Here is a 21,154-nt window from a genome sequence, read left to right on the forward strand (position 1 = left end):
TATAAGTTTCCTTTGGGCTCTCTGGTTTCCATACCCACACATTATAGAGAAAATTGGGTGTGGTTATGAGTGCAGGCAATGCTGTAAAATATTTGGAACTCCTTTATCTTTTATCCTTTGCTTGTGCAGATATCAATTAGTTTCCTTTTCAACAGTTCTAAAAACATAGTAGTCCATAGGATTTAAATTTGGGAAGTTTGAAGGCTAAGAGTTAGGTGTTATATGATCATAAAGATTGTTTGACATCCATTTTTGAGTTACAGGGGCTTTGTCTTGTTGAAACATATGTGACCTTCCACTGTGTACTTTATCTATGTAGGGGTTAACAACTGTCTCCAGAACCATAACATATCCAGCAGCATTAATTCTAAGACCCTGGACATGATGACACGACCTTCATTACTCATTGCTTTTAAAACATTACAATCACTGGAAACTTAGTGTGAATCACTGTAGGATACCAGAAGAATCTGCACATAGCCATCTGCCATTTCTCCTGTTAGACTTTTGGTCTTGGTTGAAATTTTTCTCATCAGAGTGGAATCAAAACATGCCATGTACATGAGGGTTCTTAATCTTGTAAAGTAACCACTTGGCATAGATCAAAATGTTTTGCTGTGTCTTAGCAGATGTGAATTGGCCTGTCTTCAGTAAATACAACTTTATCAAAATTCCTCATGCAACACAGTTCTGGGAGTCCACTCCAAAATCTGAAGTTCTTTGACAATGGCTCTCAGTGATTTTCTAGGATCATCACTGATCTAAGAAAATGTTTTGAGCCCATTAATTGAATTGTGGTGCTCTTATATCATCATCGTTTAATGTCCGCTTTCCATGCTGGCATGGGTTGGATGATTTTGACTGAGGGGTGGTGAACCAGATGGCTGCACCAGGCTCCAATCTTGATTTGGCAGAGTTTCTACAGCAGGATGCCCTTCCTAACACCAACCACTCCGAGAGTGTAGTTGGTGCTTTTTATGTGCCACTGGCATGGGGGCCAGTCAGGCGGTACTGGCAATGACCTCACTCGAATCTTTTTACACATGCCACCAGCACAGGTGCCAGTAAGGCGATGTTGGTAACACTCACACTCAAATGGTGCCATTTTACGTGCCACCGCCACAGGAGCCAGTTGGCTGCTCTGGCAATGATCATGCTCGGATGGTGCTCTTGGCACCCTACTAGCACAGGCACGAGTGCCAGTAAGGCGATGCTGGTAATGATAGGCGACATTTAGAATGCCTTTTTCTCTTTGATAGAGTTGAAACATTCCCAGCAGAGACTTTCAATTCCATATGAGCTTTGTGTACAAAAGATCTCGCAACATTTAGTAAATTGGCAATTTCTAAATTGATGTGTACCACACATATGGCAACAATGACTGCATGTTATTTCGTTCCTTGTGTTAGCATTTATCAATAATCTTTTATCTTTTACCTATTTCAGTCAGTCATTAGACTGCAGCTGTATAGTTGAATGAATTGAACTACATTTTGTTTTTCAGCTTGGTACTTATTCTATCAGTTTTATTTTTGCCAAACTGCTAAGTTATGGGGATGTAAACACTCCAGCACCTGTTGTCAAGCAGTGATGGGAGACAAATACAGACACAAAGACACCCCCCCCCCACATGCATATATATATGTGTGTGTGTGTGTGTATGTGTAATGGAGTTCTTTCAGTTTCCATCTATCAAATCCACTCACAAGGCTTTGGTCAGTCCAAGACTACAGTAGAAGACACTTGTCCAAGGTGCCTTGTAGTGGGGCTGAACCTGGAACCATGTGATTGGGAAGCAAGCTTCTTACCACACAACCGTGCCTGTGCCTATGGGTAGGGATCTGAAAGAAATATAAACCTTTCAATTGGTTTGAAGAGAATAATATATTGATGGTTATGTGTTCTCAAATACACCTTGCATACTGTATACACGTATGTATATGTGTGTGTCTGAGAGAGAGAGAGATAGAGAGAGAGAGAGATAGAGAGAGAGAGAGACAAATAGACGGACAGAATGATGGATGGATGGACAGATGGACTGATGGACCGATGGACAGACCAATAGACAGCCCGACGGACAGACAGATAAAGAGACTGCCGGAGGTAGAAAGAGATTGACAGGGAGAAAGAATGGTAGAAGCAAATGAATAAGTAAAACATATGAAAAGATAAAAGTATAAAAACTATTTAGCTGAAATAATATTTGCATTTGCATTTATTATATAAGTTCATAACAGCCACCATTAAGGTCATACTGAAATGTACACAATGAATGAAATGATTAAATTAATCAGTTTTGTTTTCCTTATCATTTAACTTTTAAATTTTTACCCAATGGTCATTACACTCCATGCACCAACATCTTATGTACATATATATATATATATATATATATATATATAGGGTGAATTCACAAGAAAAACAAAAGACGAAGACAGGTGGTGTAGACAACAAGCAGATGTATTAGTATAATGTTCAGGAAGTTAAAAAGTCTTTAACATTTCGAGCCTATGCTCTTCCACAGAAAGGAACACAGTAAGAAACAAGGAGAGAAAATAAAGAATGTGTAGTGGTTAGCGATCTATCATGGCAAAGGCTGGACAGAAGGGTCACACAGGAGAGCTAGGGAGAAGGGGAGATAACACGGTGGTGGTGATCCCAAAACGAAGGTGCACGCGTGTGTGTATAAGAGTTTGTATGTGCATGTGGAAGAGGGCTGGTGATCTTGATGGGTGCATGTGTGTACGTGTAGGTGTGAAAATGTGGGTGTGGGAAGTGGTCAGTGCTGATGTGTGCATGGTCATGTGTTGTGATGTGTTGTGTTGTGTGGTATGGTGGTGTAAGGTGTAGTGGTGTGTGGTGTGGTGTGATGGTGTTCAAGTGTAGTGTTTTGTTTGAAAAGGTTGGATGTTTGTATCAAAACAGGAAATGGGATGGGAGTTATCCAGTTCCTGTGAATAAGGGGAGACAATTCTGTGGATTTTATACTCTTTATTTGGAATGCTGGATTTTTTGTCAAACAGGATGCTTATATTTATTTTTTGTCAGACAGGATGCTAGAAAAAGGAATATAGTCACCGTTTGCATATTAAGAAGCGTTTGGAATTTTTGAATAAAAAGATTCTCCTTGTTGATTCTTTCTTGTGTAGAGATTCTGTCTTTACATTGATAGAAAGGGAATATATGAAATTTGGGATTTTTATTTCTAGTGCAAGAGTCTATGTGGCTACTGAGTGGAATTTGACGGTATTGTGTGAGATTTATCTGTTCTTTATGGACTGCTACTCTTCTGCATAAAGGAAGGCTCGTTTGTCCGTTATAATTGTTTTGGCAACTGGTGCATGTAAGAACGTAAATGAGGTTCTTGGAGGAACAAAAGGAGTTGATCTTGATTTTAAACTTTGTTCCTTGTTTGAAAGAAAATTCAGAGCCTTTAAGTAGGAAGGGGCAGGTACCACAGTTAGGGCATGCACACTTTTTTAACTGATGGGGGTGGATGTGGTGTGTGAAGTTTGGCATTTGTTTTTTCAATGATTTATGTTGCCTTTTGCATTTAAGGATTTTATGTGTATTGATAATATTATTCATTTTTTGGTCTGTGGACAGTAAGGGAAGGTACTGTATGATTGTGGTGTATGCTTCGATGTTTTGGGGGTTGTGGGTAGAAATGTATGGAAGTATTTTGATGTTGGGTGTGTTACTGTGTTGGGTAGTTTTCAGTGTATTGTTGTCGGGTTCCGTGGCACGTTTTATTCCATAGTCTATGAGTGTGGAGGGATATTTGAGTTGTAATAGTGTTTTTTTGAGGTCTTGAAGGTGTATTCTCGAGTTTTGGGATCTGAGACAATGGTGCAAATCCTTTTAGCTAAGTTGAAGGAGATATTTATCTTGGTGTGTTTTGAGTGGCATGAACTGAAGAGGAGGTATTGTTGTGAGTCTGTAGGTTTGTGGTAGATGTTGGTTGTGATTTGGTTGTTAGGTGTTTTTATAATTAGGAGATCAAGAAAAAGGAGATGATGTTTGCTGAATTCCATAGTGAATTGAATGTTGGGATGTATGTTGTTAAGTGTGGTTTTGAATTCCAGAAGGTTTTCATAAGATTCTTTTCATATGATGAAACAATCATCTAGGTATCTTTTCCAGTTTTCCATTAAGTAGATGTGGAAAAGGTGTCCAAATTTCTGGCGTGATATCTCATAAAGTGATAGTTCAAAGAAACCCATTATGAGGTTTGCAAGGACTGGTGCAGATTTGATACCACATTTTTGACGGTAGTGTGTGTTTTCAAAGAGGAAGTAATTGTTTGTCAGAATGAACTTAAGTGATTCCGTAATGAAGGTCTTGTTAATGCGGTTAGGAAATGCTTCTGGGCGTTTCTCCAGGCAGAAATCAATTGCCTCAATACCATATTCATGTGGGATGTTGGTATAGAGGTTGATAACATCAAAGGACACCAAGAATGCCTCGTCATTGGTTGTTTTTGGGGGGTGCTTGAGCATGTCAAGATCATCTCTAATGACACTTTTGATGTGACTAAGGAAAGGTTTCAAAAGGATGTCCAGGAAATTGCTCAAATGGTGTGTTTCACAGGAGATGCCAGCTATGATGGGCCTTAGTTTTAGGTCCTCCGGTACCTTGATGTTGATGTGGATGTCAGAGGAGAGTTTTCAGGTTTCGGTGATGGATTTGTTTTTATGGACTTTAGGGAGGCCATGGAAGAGGCTGGGCTTGCATTTGAAATTGGTGATGTAATCCTTTTCTTTTTCCATGAGCCCTTGACCGTGTTGGAGTATAGGAGTGGTGAGGTTTTTGAGTGTTTTTTGTTGTTTATAGTTAGTGATTATTTCATAGAAAGAGTTGTCATTTAGTAAGGAAAGTGCTAGGGGTTTGTAAAAATCTGTATCCATAAGGACCACCAAGGTTAAGTCCAACTTTAATATTAATGAATGGAAAGACCTACGAGACCTACAATAGGACAAAAGCCTTACTATTAAAGAAACCAACAAAAGTAGTACTGTGGTCCTTACATGTCCAACACATGCCAACATGGAAAGCAGACATTAAACTATGATGATGATGATTTTCCACTTTTTTTTTCATTTTCAATTTGCCTTTCTTGGGTGCATCTGCACTCTGTTCTGTCTCTTCTTGCTAATCTACTTTTTAACTGTTTGACAGCAACTTGTCATAATATTCTCAGCTGTCTTGTATCAATGTATGTGTGTGCATGTATGTGTGTGTGTGTGTGTGTGTGTGTGTGTGTGTGTGTGAGACTGTGCAAGGGGTCAACACCTATTTACAAAACCCCACTTTTCCTTCTCTTCTCATTATCTTCTCTTGCTGTTTTTTCAAATGACCTTGATTAGAGTCATATATGTGTGTGTCTGTGTGTGTTTGTGCACAGACATATGTTTATGTACTTGTTTTTATTATGGAAGATCAGCTAATTACAAACGGCCATCTTATCACCATCAAACAGCTAAGAACATCCTGTATTTTCATCAATTTGCTGTCACCTGGAGAGTTTGTTTCATTATCTCTATTTTTTTCTATTTATTTATATTTTTTGGTTGAGAAACTTACTACATGTCAAAGAAAATCCTAAGTAATTGCTTAATAAAATCTACTGTAATATATTTCTACACACTACAATATGCTGCTAAATCTGACGGATATATATGTGTATATGTGTGTGAGTGTGTAGTGTGTGTGTGTATATATATATTTCTGCACGCATTTTTTTTCTCTCCTTGTTTCTCTCCATGTTTCTTTTCTGTGTATCTTTCTGTTGAAGAGCGTAGGCTTGAAACGTAAAAGACTTATTTTATTTATATTCCTGAGCGCCATACTAATACAATTGTTTGTTTGTACTCCACCTGCCTTCGTCTTTTGTTTATTTTCATGAAGCTTCCCGTTATATATATATATATATATATATATATATATATATATATATATATATATATATATATGTGTGTGTGTGTGTGTGTGTGTGTATGTGCATATATATATTAAAGCAGAAAAGAAAAATCAAACAGTTTAGTAAGACTTGACAAAGACATTTAATTTAGTTATATAACAAAAGGTTTAGATTGCCTTTGACAGCTGTTTCTAGAATATCCCAGCCATTAGAACATCATGTCGAATGAAGATTCCTTAGACTGAGTATTCTGTTGTTGGAGAGAGATAGGTTAAACATATGTAAGAGTGGAAGAAAATTTCTTATCAATGATAGTTATTGTGGTTCATTATGTCTAGAATGGAAGGTGAAATCCAATTAAGTCCAGTTAAAATGGATATTCATTAGGTAAATTCATGTTCAGAGAGAATGGTTTCATAGTAATGCATGGTTAGAGAAAATGGATGCTAGCAGTTCCAAAGTTGAACAAATTCTGAATATTTACAAATATAAATATAGAGGCGATAACAAGTGACCAAGACCTTTGGAGATATGCTGTGCTTGAGAAGACTTGGCAAGCCAAGTGAGACCGTAGCTGTGGCCTATGCCAGTGCATCATAACCAGCTCATCTAAGAGTACCCTTCAATCACTGGGCAATAAACGGCACTTGTGAAGACCTGTTGAGTTAAGTGAAGTCATTGTCGTGGCCAATGACAGTACCACCTGATTGGCACCCATGCCGGTGGTACATAAAAAGCACCATTTGAGCATGATCATTGCCAGTGCCACCTGACTGGCTCCCATGCCGGTGGCATGAAAAAAGCACCATTCAAGTGTGGTTGATGCCAGTACCACCTGACTGACCTTCATGCTGGTGGCACGTAAAAAGCACTCACTACACTCTTGGAGTGGTTGGCGTTAGGAAGGGCATCCAGCTGTAGAAACACTGCCTGGTGCAGCCTTCTGGCTTGCCAGCCCTTAGTCAAACCATGCATCCCATGCCAGCATGGAAAGCAGACATTAAATGACGATGATGATGATGATGATATATGTATATATATATATATATGTGAGAAAGTTGGTGTGTGAAATCACTTGGTTGGATGTATAAAAAATAGAAAAGAGTGAAAAAACTACAGAAGGCTTATTTTATAAGGTTAAAGAATATATTTAAGTTGTTATGTTAGAAAAATGTAATAAAATTTTGTGTATAGTAACATAGTTTTTGGAGAAATAACCGGTTTCGTATAAACTTTTCAAATTTCTCAAATTTCTTTACCTACATCGTTTCATGTCTTTGTTATGTAGTTATATATAAATATATATATATATATATATATATAATATAAATGCATATATATATATACAAGCACATACATATGTGTATACATATGAAAAAAAAAGAAAAGATGAAGAATGTATAATTAATGCACAATCATACACATACATATACAGGGGTTGGACAATATAATGGAAACCCTTTAAAATTTCAAACAAATTTATTTTAATATGGGGTAGGACCGTGTTTGCCAGTAATTACAGCTCAAATTCTACGAGGTATGCACTTGTAGAAAGTTTGAATTGTTTCCAAAGGAATTTTTGTCCATTCTTCAGCTAAAACAGTCTCCAGTTCTTGTAGTGATGATGGTGGAGGATATCGACTCCTTATGTTCAATGATATTGAGATAGGGAGACTGTAGTGGCCAGACAAGATGTTCAACTTCACTAGAGTGTTCCTTGTGCCATTCAGTAACCGTTTAGCTGTGTGAATTAGTGCATTATCATCCTAAAAGATTGCGTTTCCCTCTAGAAGCAGTTTTGCACCCATAGGATGAATTTGATCAGATAAAATACTTAAATAGCCTTGACTATTAATTCTGTCATGAAGAGAAAGCATTGGGCTGGTGGATTTCCAAAATATAGATCCCCCGTCGCCCAGATCATTACAGATCCTCCTCCACGTTTAACAGTTGAAAGAAGGCAGTTTGGGTCAAATGCTTCTTTTGGCTGTCTCCATAAATATACTGGGCTGGTGATCAAAAATAAGGTAAAGGATGACTCGTCCGAGAAAATAACATTTTTCCACTGCTCTAGGGACCAATTCTGTAGGTTTTTACTCCACTCTAAGTGCTTTGCAATGTTTGTTTTTGAAAGTAGTGGTTTTCTGATTGTAGCCCTCTTGTGAAATCCAGCTTTGTGCATCTTCCGGCAAAGCTTTTGTGGAAACTGGGTTCTTGAGATGGTCATTAAGCTCCACAGTAATTTTAGGAGCTGTACTTCTGCGATCCTTTCTAACAATTTGCGTAAGAGTTCAATGGTCCCTATCTGAAAGTTTTGGTTTTCTCCTGGTGTTTTGTTTCGATGAGGAGGTTCTACCCTCTTTCTCAAAGGCTGTAATTACTTTCAAGACAGTACTTCTTGATACACCAAACATTTTGGCTGCTTTCATTACACTAGCACCTACCATATGAGCACTAACAATTTGACCTCTTTGAAAGTCCGATAGATCTGTCATTTTAATGAATTTTAATTACCTTTTTCTGATGATATCTGAAAAGAAACAGCAATTTTAGCAAAACATATTAAGCAACACTAATAATAAATAAAAAAAAACATAAAAATAAACAAGCTTTTGACAGTTTTATAGATATTTCAAAATTATGATACTATGATGCTCGGTGTTCCCATTATTTTGTCCAAACCCTGTATATATGTGTGCATGTGTAAGTAGTCTAAGAGTCCATAAGTCAAGAAAAAATACACTCATATATCTGTCAATAGAGTGGGCATATTATCTGAAGTGTACAGTATTATATATCCATCATGGCCAATCTTACCAATCAGTTTCATGCCAGGGATTCAAAGGAGTGTTAGGTAACAATCTGATTATGTAACCCTATACTCATCAGGGGTAGCCGATATGGAATGAAATATTTCATTCCATATTGAGTGGTAAGACCAGCCATGATGGATATATAATACTGTACACTTCAGAAGGCAGTGAGCTGGTAGAAACGTTAGCATGCTGGACAAAATGCTTTTAATTTAATTGAACAATGCAAACATTACATCAGTTTAAAATGTAGAGCAATCTTCAGCTGCATAAAAATATAGAATTTAGTTAAATTTCAAGGAATCATTTGTATAATTTATTCAAAATCACCATGAGGATAAGGAGATAGACAAAGAACATGTTTTACCAACAACATCACAGTTGTAACTGAGATTTTTCCAAAAAAGACACTGCTTATCACTGATTCCATAACTTAATTATTTCTTTGCCTGGAAAATTCTGAGGACTTTCCAGAAAGTTCTGAAGATGAGAGACTTCCTGGAAAGTTCTGAGGATGAGACTTCCTTGAACATTCCGAGGACTTCATGGAAAATTCCGAGGTTGAGATTTCCTGGAAAGCTCCAAGGTAAGAGACTTCCCGGGAAGTTCCGAGGATGAGACTTCTTGGAAAATTCCGAGGATGAGAATTTCTGGAAAATTCCGAGGACTTCCTGGAAAGTTCCGAGGATGAGACTTCCTTGAACATACTGAGGACTTTTTGGAAAGTTCCGAGGATGAGAGACTTCTTGTATGTAACAATAAATTTTTGTTGTTATAATTGCATAATGCAGGATGTGAAGGATGAATAATGCATGAAGTTTTAAGGAAATATTTATTTACCGTTACATTACAAATATCTTGCCTTGACGGGCATGTTATGATAAATCCAAAAGCATAAGTAAAGTTTGTGTTTGTGTTCTCTTCATTGTTTAGTAGTAAGTACAGTGAGAGATAGAATGATGTAAGAGAACAGAATCAGAACTAGTGAGAGTTGTAGGGTGTGGGACTTTGTCTCACAGTTGCTGACAGAAAACTTTATTTCTCCCTCTGACCCAGGTTCTAGCTGGTCAACCAAGTGACTACTTGGTTGAGTCATCACCGACTGGTGACTAACTGATTTTTGCTTGGGGTGTTCTGGCAGAAGGATAGATATATCATTGAGAACAATAGATTTAGTTGGTGGTCTTGTTATCTCTTTTCTAGCTTTTGGTGAAGTAGAAGAGGTTAGAAAGGGTCAAGTGGTGAAGACATTATTTCGGCCTAGCTAAAGGCATCTGGAAAATGTAAAACTGCTGTCACAGAAAACCCGTTGTTCCACTGTGGGAAAAGTACTGTTGCAGTGTTAATTTAACATGCATGCAAGATCCACTACATATCATCTTCATGCATGCAAGATCCACTACATATATATATATAAATATATATATATAATCAGATGTGGTGTGCAAGAGAGATGACTGTGCTGGTATAGTCATGTGTTGTCAATGAATGAGGACAGCTAAGTGAAAAAGTGTCACACCCTAGCAGTTGAGGGAACTTGTAGAAGAGGTAGACTCAGGAAAACCTGGGATGAGCACGACTTTTGAACACTGGGCCTTACCAAGGCAATGACTAGCGACTGGTACCTTTGGAGATATGCTGTGCTTGAGAAGACCCGACAAGCCAAGTGGGTGTAACCAGTGCATTTATGAATACCCCCTCATTCATTGGACAATAAACCTTGCTTGTGAAGACCTATTAAGGCAAGTGAAATCAAAATCAAAATTGCTAATGTGGCTGATGACAGTACCACCTGATTGGCACTCGTGCCAGTGGAATGTTAAAAGTACATCCGAATGTGGGGTGTAATCGGCTACTTATGAGTACCCCTCATTCATTGGACAATGTATTTTGCTTGCGAAGACCTATTGAGGCAAGTGTAAACAAATCAAAATCACTGACGTGGCCAATGACAGTACCGCCTGATTGGCACTCATGCCAGTGGAATGTTAAAAGCACATCCAAGCGTGATCATTGCCAGGGTCACAGATTTGCTCCCATGCCGGTGACACGTGAAAAGTACCATTCGAGCATGATCATTACCAGCATCACTTTACTGGCATATGTGCTAGTGGCACGTAAAAACACCTTTTGAGCATGGTCGTTGCCACCTGAAAGGCTCTGGTGCCAGTGGCAGGTAAAAGCACCCACTACACTCTTAGAGTGGTTGGCATTAGGAAGGGAATCCAGCTGTAGAAACTTTACCAGATCAGATTGAACCTGGTGCAGCCTCTGGTTCACCAGTCCTCAGTCAAACAGTCCAACCAATGCCAGCATGGAAAGCACTGAGCTTATTGCTGAATGCTATGCTGGCATTTTTACTGCTGATAACCCCAATGTATCTTCTTCACTAACTCTGACATCAAATTCCATAACATCTGTGAAATTCACACCCACAATGCTGTGACACCACTTCAAGAATAAGTGCAATTATGCCTCTCCTGGTCTTGAGGGTGTAACTTATTTTCTTCTCAAACGTAGTGGGTTCTTTCTATTGCATCAGCTTTATTCCTTTTACCAATTTTGCCTTAACAACTTCAGAGCACTGGAAAATTGCCAGTGTTATTCCCCTGTTCAAAATAGGTGATCACACATCACCTGTCAACTACTGTCCAGCTGTCCAGTCAACCTTACTAGCTGCATCACCAAACTGATGGAGTCCTGTGTCAGAGAAACACTCTGGAACTTTTGGTGCTCTCATAGCCTTATTTAGCCCTCACAATTTGGTTTTATCCCCAACTCCAGCTGCTGTAGTCGAGTTTCTTGAGGACATAACCTGAGTTATTAATGGCGGCTCAACTCTGTACCACACAAACGACTTGTGGTAAAACTCCCTGCAGTGAATGTGAAGGATGATCTCTATAACTGGCTGAAGTCCTTCATTCTTGGCTGGAAAGATGTAGTTACGGTTCTAGAACATCGTTCTTCACCTTACGAGATTACTTCTGGTGTACCCCATGGATCGTTCTTGGACCCTTACTGTTGGTTGCATATATTAATGATATAGATGCCAATTTGAGGAATGTTTCAGTATTGAAATATGCAGATGACACCAAGCTGTACCTTGAAATAAAAAGAACAGATTCTATCGTGCAATCAGACCTGGATACAATGCAGCAGTGGACCTCTGACTGGCAACTCAAGCTAGCTGTAGACAAGTGTGTCACCATGCATTTTGGGAGGAAAAATCCAGCCTTTACATACTCCTTCAGCAACACCAATCTCAAGAAGTCTTCTAGTGGACATGATCTGGGTATTATTGTAAACAACAATCTGCATTGGACAAATCACATCTCTAAGATTGTCAAGAAGGTTGAGGGTCCTCTAGCATCACTCAGTAAGACTTTTGTCAGCCACTCTTCAGCTATCTATTTAAAATTGTATATGACAATGGTACATCCACATTTAGGATTTGAATCACGAGTCTGGGACCCTTATCTTGCTCAGCATATAAATCTCCTGGAAACTGTTCAGAAATGTGCAACAAAGCAAATACCCACCGTCAGACATCTACCATACTCTGAACGTCTTACATTCTTGGGCATGGATACATTGAAGCTCAGAGGTCTTGCAACTGACTTGATTGACACCCACAAGATTATCCACCATATATCCAACAACAACGTTGGGTACCTTTTTGAATTCCATATGACAAACACTCACGGGTATGCTTATAAAATCAAAAAACAACACAGCACCCATGACTTTTGGAAACAATTTTTCATTCTCAGAATTGCAGAAGCAAGGAATAAACCACCCGCATCAGTTGTTAGCTGTCAAGACACTACATCCTTCAAAAGTTCCTGTGTCCTGAAATCCACCAATAGTACACCTGATGGCCATTTTTTTTCTTTTTAGTTGTAGTGCACCTGAGCACTGTATACAACAATTTCCTTCATCATTATATATGTGTGTTGACTTTCTGTGCAACATTTTATGGCTGTTACTCAATGTAATGTCACACACCCACTTCTGTTCCCACTCAGTCGTACCCTACACAGTGTTTAATATTTGGTGCAAGACTGTCTCACTTTTCTATCTATTTCTCTGTCCTTCTCCTCTCCCCTCTACATACCTCTCTACCTATCTGCTGCTTTTCTCTCTTTGCTGCCTTCCATTTCTTCCTCTGTCCATCTCTGTCAACTACCTACTGTCTGTTGTTATTCCCTTATTTCTCCGCACTCTCTCTTTCTTCTTACTTGCTCTTCCCTAACCTTCTTTACTCCCTTTCTTCACTTTTTTGGTACCAAAAGACAATCCAATTTTTTATCACTTATCGTTTTTCTACTTGACCAGTGCATAGGTAAGACATCGCCGTTTAATGTCGATTTTCCATGCTGGCATAGGTTGAACGGTTTGACTGGGATCTGGGAAGCTAGGAGGCTGCACCAAGCTCCAGTCTGATCTGGTAGTGTTTCTACAGCTGGATGCCCTTCCTAATGCCAACCAGTGTAGTGGGTGCTTTTTTTACGTGCCACCAGCACAGGGGCCAATCTCCTGTCTAGTACTCATTTCAGATCCCCAGTATATCTTTTCACTTTTCATTCTTTTCTTTCCTTCTAACTTCCTTCCCTCTACCCCATCTCTCTATCCTTCTCCTGGGCCTTCTCATTGTACCTTTGGAACACAAGCACCACTATTTTCTTCCTTTTTTGTTAGTTTTTGTCATATAGTGTCCCGCATTTTGAAATACTTGCAATTCGTATTTTTACTGCTTATGTTAGCTCTGCTTGATACCTTTCCAAAATTAAACATTTTAATATGCAAAATATACTTCACATTATTACATATACTATGCATTAATGAAAAAAATATTGTGTTTATTGGCTATCTTCAAAATGATCACACCATCAATGGAAAATTTCAATGCCAACTTCCTAAGGCAGTTATGAAAGGCTATCAAGACCAAACACCCAGAAAAACTGATGAATGGGGTCTTGTTTCATTAGGACAATGCTTCAGTACACAAGTCCTTGGTTTCAATGGCTGCTGTGTGTGACTGGCTTTGAACTGGTTGATCACCCTCCCTATGTTAGTGATTTGGTTCCTTCTGGTTATCATCTGTTTCCCAGCATAAAAAAACACTCAGCTGAGCACCAGTATCACTATGATGAGAACATCTTATCTGTTGTTGATGACCCACAAGTGCGATCCAAGCACTGCAACTACTTATGGAAGTGTGTGGACAGTAAGAGGAACTATGTTGGAAAATGAACTTCCATTGAGAATGTCTTGTTCAGATTATGAACATTTCAACCAACCCTCATAATAATAAAAATTATTATTATACCTGCATTTGTTAACATTGGAAAAATCTACATTTTTCATAAAAAAATTAGGACCTGGGTTTGCACCCCCTTAGCAAATTTTGTTGCTGGGCCACTGCATACATACATACACACACACACACACACATATATATATATATATATATATATATATATATATATATATATATATATATATTGTGGAGACCCTCTTCGGTCATGAATGACCATGGGGTTGCACCTAGAAAGTTACCCTCTGAGGCACAAGTCCGGGCATGGTTATTTATGGAAGACCAGCAGTTGTCCATGCATACAAGCCTCTCCTCTCCACACCACCGATGTCATCCAAGGGAAAGGCAAAGGCCGATACAGCTTGGCATCAGTGATGTCGCAACTCATTTGTACAGCTGAGTGAACTGGAGCAAAGAGAAATAAAGTGTCTTGCTCAAGAACATAACACACAGCCCTGTCTGGGATTCGAACTCACAACCACATGATTGTAAGCTCAATGCTTTAACCACTGAGCCATGCACCATCACTATATATATATATATATATATATATATATATATATATATATATATTATATCCTAGTGACAACGTAGGTGAGTTGAGTATAGAAATTCGGGGTGAGTACTTGATAATTATAAGCACCTGTGTATACCGTTTGGTGGTGTAGGTGGTGGAGTACATTGATCAAAATAAAATAAAAACATGATGCGAAGGATTCAGCGGTACATATGTTTCGGGCCTTTATTAGACAGATTTATAACAATGCATAATGTATGTCTGTGGCCTTCTTCAGCCGCGCACAACAGCTTCCACAAGGACATGTGTTACATCAAAAATTCTTGGTTGGGGATGCAAATCCTCTCATTCGCGTACGACATAATGCGGCAGCAGCATAGAATTGAAGCGTCCATCTCTTTCTTCTCTCAATGTAGAATGAGGAAAATTGGATGTTGAGGTAATGTAAATAAATAAATACATATATAGAGGTGAAGATGGAGGGGCGAGAATTCGGGACGAGGGATAAAAAATGTATAAAAAGTGTAAGTATAGAAAAATATAAAAATGTAGAGCATAAAGATATAAAGCGTTATAAGGAGATGTAAAGGGGGTATAAAGGATATAAGGAATATAAAGAAATATAAATAAATGTAAAGGCATAAGGTTATAAAGTAAAAATAGAAATAGAAATAAAAGTAAAATATATATATATATATATATATATATATATATATATATATATATATATATATATATATATATATATTACTCTACCACTGGTATTTGAGTACTCTTTTTTCCACCTTGTTTCACATTCATGTGTTTACTCTGGTATATATATATATATAGTTGAGTTATATATATACATATGTATATATACATATATGTATATATATATATCATGTATACATTTATATATCATATATATGTATATATATATATATATATATATCTATATATATAAAACTGTAGTTGTGTGAGTGTCTGTCCCCTTCGATTTAGATTCCTAACTACTCCCACATTTTGCGGTGCAGTTTAACCAAATTCGGGTATCTTATAGTCGTGATTCATATCGAGCCCGTCTGAGTATTAGCGTGTGTCTACGATGAGTCTACGATTTTAAAAATAATTTAACATCATTTTTTATTCCATTTTAATGCATAATTTTTCGTGTGTCGATGGCGGCGGAGTTGGCGTCCATGGTCACACCTGCACCTGTTTTCTTCTCCCCCTTCTTCCCTCCCTCGTGAAGCTGTGGGGAAGGGAGTGTAAGGAAATCAACGTCATAAAGCATTGTCAAAGAGTCCAGCGTTCTTTTAGAACAATGACTTCATGGCTTGAAGACACCAAAACAGAAATGGCTAAGAAAGCCCGAATTGGCATCTATAAGGGAAGTAACTCTCTAAAAATGTTTATATAGTTATTTCCCTTACAAACCCAAGCAACGCCGGGCGATACTGCTAGTATATATATATATATATATATATTATATATATATATATATAACCCGTGCTAGCGCGGAAAACGGACGTTAAACGATGATGATGATGATGATGATGATATACATATATATCATATATATATGTATGTAGATACTGATGGTATCAGGGCGTGTATAAGTCTTGAAAAAATTACAAAAATTGATTCCAGGTGAGAATGCGATCAATAAAGCCGTGGGAACGTGCATTCGTAAAATTGTTTTTCTTGGAATTCTTTATTTCTTCTTTTGCTGGTGTCTCAAATTTAGGTTAAATCAGTGTTTCTCAAAGGGGAGGCCTATGGAATGGTCGGACAAGTTGTTTTGAGAAAATTTGGTTTAAATGTTTGACAACCCAGCACTGTCCATTGGACGGTGGGGGGGGGGCGTTTTGCTTGTACACACACATATATATATATGTATATACCTGGAGGCACAATGGCTCAGTGGTTAGGGCAGAAGACTTGTGGTCATAGGATCGCAGTTTTGATTCCCAGACCAGGCGTTGTGAGTGTTTATTGAGCAAAAGCCCTTAAAGCTCCACGAGGCTCTGGCAAGGGGTGGTGGCGAATCCTGCTGTATTCTTTCACCACCACTTACTCTCACTCTTTCTTCCTGTTTCTGTTGTACCTGTATTTCAAAGAACCAGCTTTGTCCTACTCTGTGTCATGCAGTATCTCCCCAAGAACTACGTTAAGGGTACACGTATCTGTGGAGTGCTCAGCCACTTGCACATTAATTTCATGAGTGGGCTGTTCCGTTGATTGGATCAACGGGAATCCTTGTCATCATAACAGACAGAGTGCTGTAGCCATGTATATACATGCCTTAGAAAGAAACAATTGCAACTTTTCTTTAGTGTGGTCTTGCGTTATTATGTAAGAGAAATTTCCCTTTTATGATTGACCAATAATGGCTGTTTTTATGGCAAGTTTTTGTAAAATGTTTACAACTGATAACAATACTTCTCTGCATTAATTATTTCATTTTGGTTTAACACTTCATGATAAACAAAACTTCATGTCCCACCAGACATAGAGCATAACTTTTTCATGTATAGTTCTAGTTTGGGGATGGATTCTTCCTTTTCGTTGGATGCTAACCATTGTTGTTTTGTTGAGTCAGATTATAGAGAAACCACTTTTCATCATATGTGATGATTCCAGGAAAGGTCTGGCAGAGGGTAACTCTTTCATAAAGCTGAGGAGCAGTTAAAAGATGAGAAATCCAGTGACCAAGTTAGATACATTTCCTTGTTCATGAAGGTATTTTATGACTAAAGTGTGTGTTGAATTAAACTGCTTTGCTAATTCTTCTGCATTTCGCTTTGGATATTACTCAGCTAGTTTTCAGAAACTCAGTATTGACAGAACTTGCTTGTCTAGATCAAGGGGAATATGCCAGAAAAAAATTTCTTAAGTGACATTCAGCAAACCATTTTTGGCTTATATTGACACTTAAAGCTCAATTTTCATAGATGGAATGAGTATTTCTTGCCACTTTCATTGGTGAAGAACTCCTTTGGAATTCATAAAACACGAGTCTGTTCTCAACTCATTTTAAAAGAGTAAAATCAATATGAAATTAACCACATTGATATAAAGTTATCTGCAAAGAAAGAGAAAGTATTATAATGTAAAAAATAATGCTTATTTTACCTTCAAAGCAATCATGTCAAAATACCTATTTTAGAAACAATAAATTTTATTGAAGAGATAAATAGTATACATCATATTAAAGGAAACATTTTAGGTTCTTTGGCAGACCCAATAATTAACTGAGCTATCTTATCTGTCATTTTCTCTTTTCTTACTCTGGCATGGTATGGATCAATAAAATATATAACATACCAGATGAGTTATTTTGAGGCCCTAGTAATTACTTCAATAATCCTTTATGGTTGTTCACCTTCTCCCACCACTGATTCTGCTATACAAAGGGAATAAAATTAGATTTTAAACACAAACAATAAGCAACTGCGTATTTATTTGGTATGAGATTTTTAGTCTTTGTGATCATGTTGCAACAAGTTTTCTGATGGAGTGTATGAGTGTGTAAGTGTGTACGTGCATATATATATGTATATATGTGTGTGTACATGTATACACAAGTACATATATATATGTATGTGTGTGTGTATCTATCTATCTATCTATCTATCTATCTATCTATCTATCTATCTATCTATCTATCTACCTACCTACCTATCTATCTATCTATATCTATCTATCTATCTATCTACCCACCTACATACCTACCTATCTACCTATCTATCTATCTGTCTATCTATCTACACACACAAACACATGCACTCACACACATACACACACACACACACACACACACACACACACACACACATATATGCACATATATGAGAGGGATGACCACTATGCTTACGTTCTGGTGTTTGCTAAATTCTTCTTGAGAACATTTCTTAGTGGTAAGACCATAGCGGATCTACTTCTAGCATAAGCGTTGTTCCTCTCATCCCTCTCATATATGTATATAATATAATTTACTGAACCTTCAGATTTTAATATGCTAGACCACTGGTGTTAAATTGATGTTAATTAAATTAATATCCAATTTCTCACCTTCATTTTAAATTTAAATTTATATATATATAATTGTCAGTCACTGACAGAAGCAGTATATCCAATTTATATCCAACTTAACATGGTTGTCTTAAGACATCTACATGAAGACGAGGGATTACTTGCACAGGCATTTGTTGATCATCCATACAGGAAATTTGTGACTGATCTTTCAAAATATGTTTGTAGATTGAGGGAAAATAGTGATTATACCTTTAATATAATCTAGTCTATCCTTGCTTTCATGCCTGCTTACAAGCATGGTAGCAGTAGAAAGAAATAATGTGGTCATCTTTGGTTAGTTGAAAAGATTTTAATATTATTGCATAACAAGAACTACTTGGATTCCAGAAATGGTGTTCTGAGGTTGCTTGTATTGAAATATTTCTTATCTAATTTTCAAAAGACAGAGCCTCTACAGAAAACTTTTCAGTGAGAAATTTTCATTTGTGTTTTGTTTTCTGTTTAACTCTTTCTTTTCTATGTTCCCTTGCAGACTGTGTTGCATTATAGACTCAACTATGATTAAATGTCTGTGAATATATGTGGTTCTTCTTGGGTGAAGGTAGTGATTCCCAACAGCATCATAGGTATCTTTCACATTGTCTGCTTTTCTCAAATATCACTGACCTGGTGTTTAAATAGACGTCTTGTCTGTAAAGCTTTTGAGCTCTCATCTATTCTGCTATCAACAGGTCCTACTTACTATGGTCTTCCTATTTCATATGTTCTGAAAATTTTCCAGATTTTTTTCATTGAAAGCCTTTTCTTTAAATTTCCAGTTGTGGTTGACCAATTTTGTAGTTTTCTTTTAATGTGCTTAAAGGGGTATATAGAATTCTAAAATCTTTGTTTGAATTTTTATTCTTCACATCCCTGTAATGGTTATATGCTTCTGCTAGTCTGGTTTTTATGAAAGTAATCTCTGTCTTATAAATTATTGTTTCTATGTTGCAGAATTCGTCAAATTTGTATGTATTAGGGTTTCTGATTAAGCAAATACCTTCAGTTTTGTTAATGGATGTATGTGATATAATATTTTTCTTGTTTTTAGTGCAACTATACCTAATTTTAATGTTATGTCTGTTAAAAAGTTTTCTATCAATAGTCAAAAAGAAAGTATTTTCCTATTATACCCCCACCTTGATTCAGTACAAAATCTAATATAGCAAAAAACAGATATTGGGAAGCACTTCTTTCCTGACTATTGATAAAGAAAACTTATTCTATAGCGAACCTAATGAAAAATTGTAATTTGCAATCCTGCTATTCTCCCATAGTTTTCAAGTTTGGTGGATTAATATCATTAGAGGAATCTTTCACATGCTATTGAATAAAAATAAAAGATAAACATTCAATAATGCAATTCTATTATGATAAATGTAGCAGACTCAAGAATAAGATCATATGTATCTCCAACCCCTTGTCATCCAATTGAAAGAAAAGATGCCATAATATTTTCTGATTCATATCTATCTTCTTGAATATTAAGTCTAATTCTAGCTCTAATAAATAAATGTTCCTACATCAGCCACTGATATAGAAAATTATTCTATAGAAATAAAGTGAAACTGAGTGATAGATGCATAACTTAATGTCAAGTAAACCAACTAAATTAACCATGGTTAACTACTTGTACAGATATACAAATGTATACTCCCTTAATCAATCATACAATGCTGAAGCAATTATCAATGAGGGAGAAGTTACTTCCACTGAACAACCCTAAACATCATATGTAAACACTGTGTAGGTATGGTAGAAGGTAAATTGAAACAATGATATTACAACCATACTCAGTGGTTAGAGCGTTGAGCTTATGATTGTGAGGTTGTGTGTTGTGTTCTTGAGCAAGACACTTTATTTCACATTGCCCCAGTTAACTTAGCTGTAGAAAGGAGTTGCAACATCACTGGTGCCAAGCTGTATCGGCCTTTCCCTTTCCCTTGGATAACATCAGTGGTGTGGAAAGTACTTGAGTACTCTGATTTTGTTCATGTAAACACTTATAACTCATGATATATACATGTGTGTGTGAGTGTTAGTAGTAGTAGTAGTAGTAGTAGTAGTAGTAGTAGTAGTAGTAGTAGTAGTAGTAGTCTTTAAAGATTTGCAAAAGTGCCTATTTAAAGTTTGTTCAATTATTTATGGACAAAGCCTAAAAAGAAGCAATTGATCCAATAAAGATAAGAAAAAAGGCCCTATTGCATTGAACTTCATCGTTCTCTTGCTTTTTAGACAAACTGTTGTCTATTGACACTAAACTGCAATTCTGCAAAACATTAGACTTTAAAACATTTTTTAATGCTCAGTCAAAGAGGAAGAACAAAGTTCATAACCTTTTTGCAGGATTTCTGAGACTGATGGGGAAGGAAGGAAAAAAAACCATGACTTAGGGGTTGTGCAGAAGGAAACAGCAAGTCAAGATATTGAGTTAGCATTGGACTGGAGACTTAGTCCAAATGCTTGAAACAGTGAACACTACTGAAGATACCCAATGGTTAGGCGAGCAGCCACACAGTTACTGAAGA

General features: G+C 37.1%; 2 long non-coding RNA genes across 2 annotated transcripts; one reads left to right on the forward strand and one right to left on the reverse strand.

The window, feature by feature from the left end:
- Window positions 1–3,084: 3,084 nt before the first annotated feature.
- Window positions 3,085–16,087, reverse strand: LOC118763909. The gene is made up of 3 exons (XR_004999668.1): window positions 16,076–16,087; window positions 14,354–14,357; window positions 3,085–3,278 (listed from the first exon to the last, which is right to left on the reverse strand). It is a non-coding gene; the product is annotated as an uncharacterized LOC118763909 (long non-coding RNA).
- Window positions 7,371–16,971, forward strand: LOC118763908. Its single transcript, XR_004999667.1, has 3 exons — window positions 7,371–7,569; window positions 9,910–9,912; window positions 16,959–16,971. It is a non-coding gene; the product is annotated as an uncharacterized LOC118763908 (long non-coding RNA).
- Window positions 16,972–21,154: the final 4,183 nt, after the last annotated feature.

This window comes from Octopus sinensis, linkage group LG6 (genome assembly GCF_006345805.1).
Source record: "Octopus sinensis linkage group LG6, ASM634580v1, whole genome shotgun sequence".
NCBI lineage: Eukaryota > Metazoa > Mollusca > Cephalopoda > Octopoda > Octopodidae > Octopus > Octopus sinensis.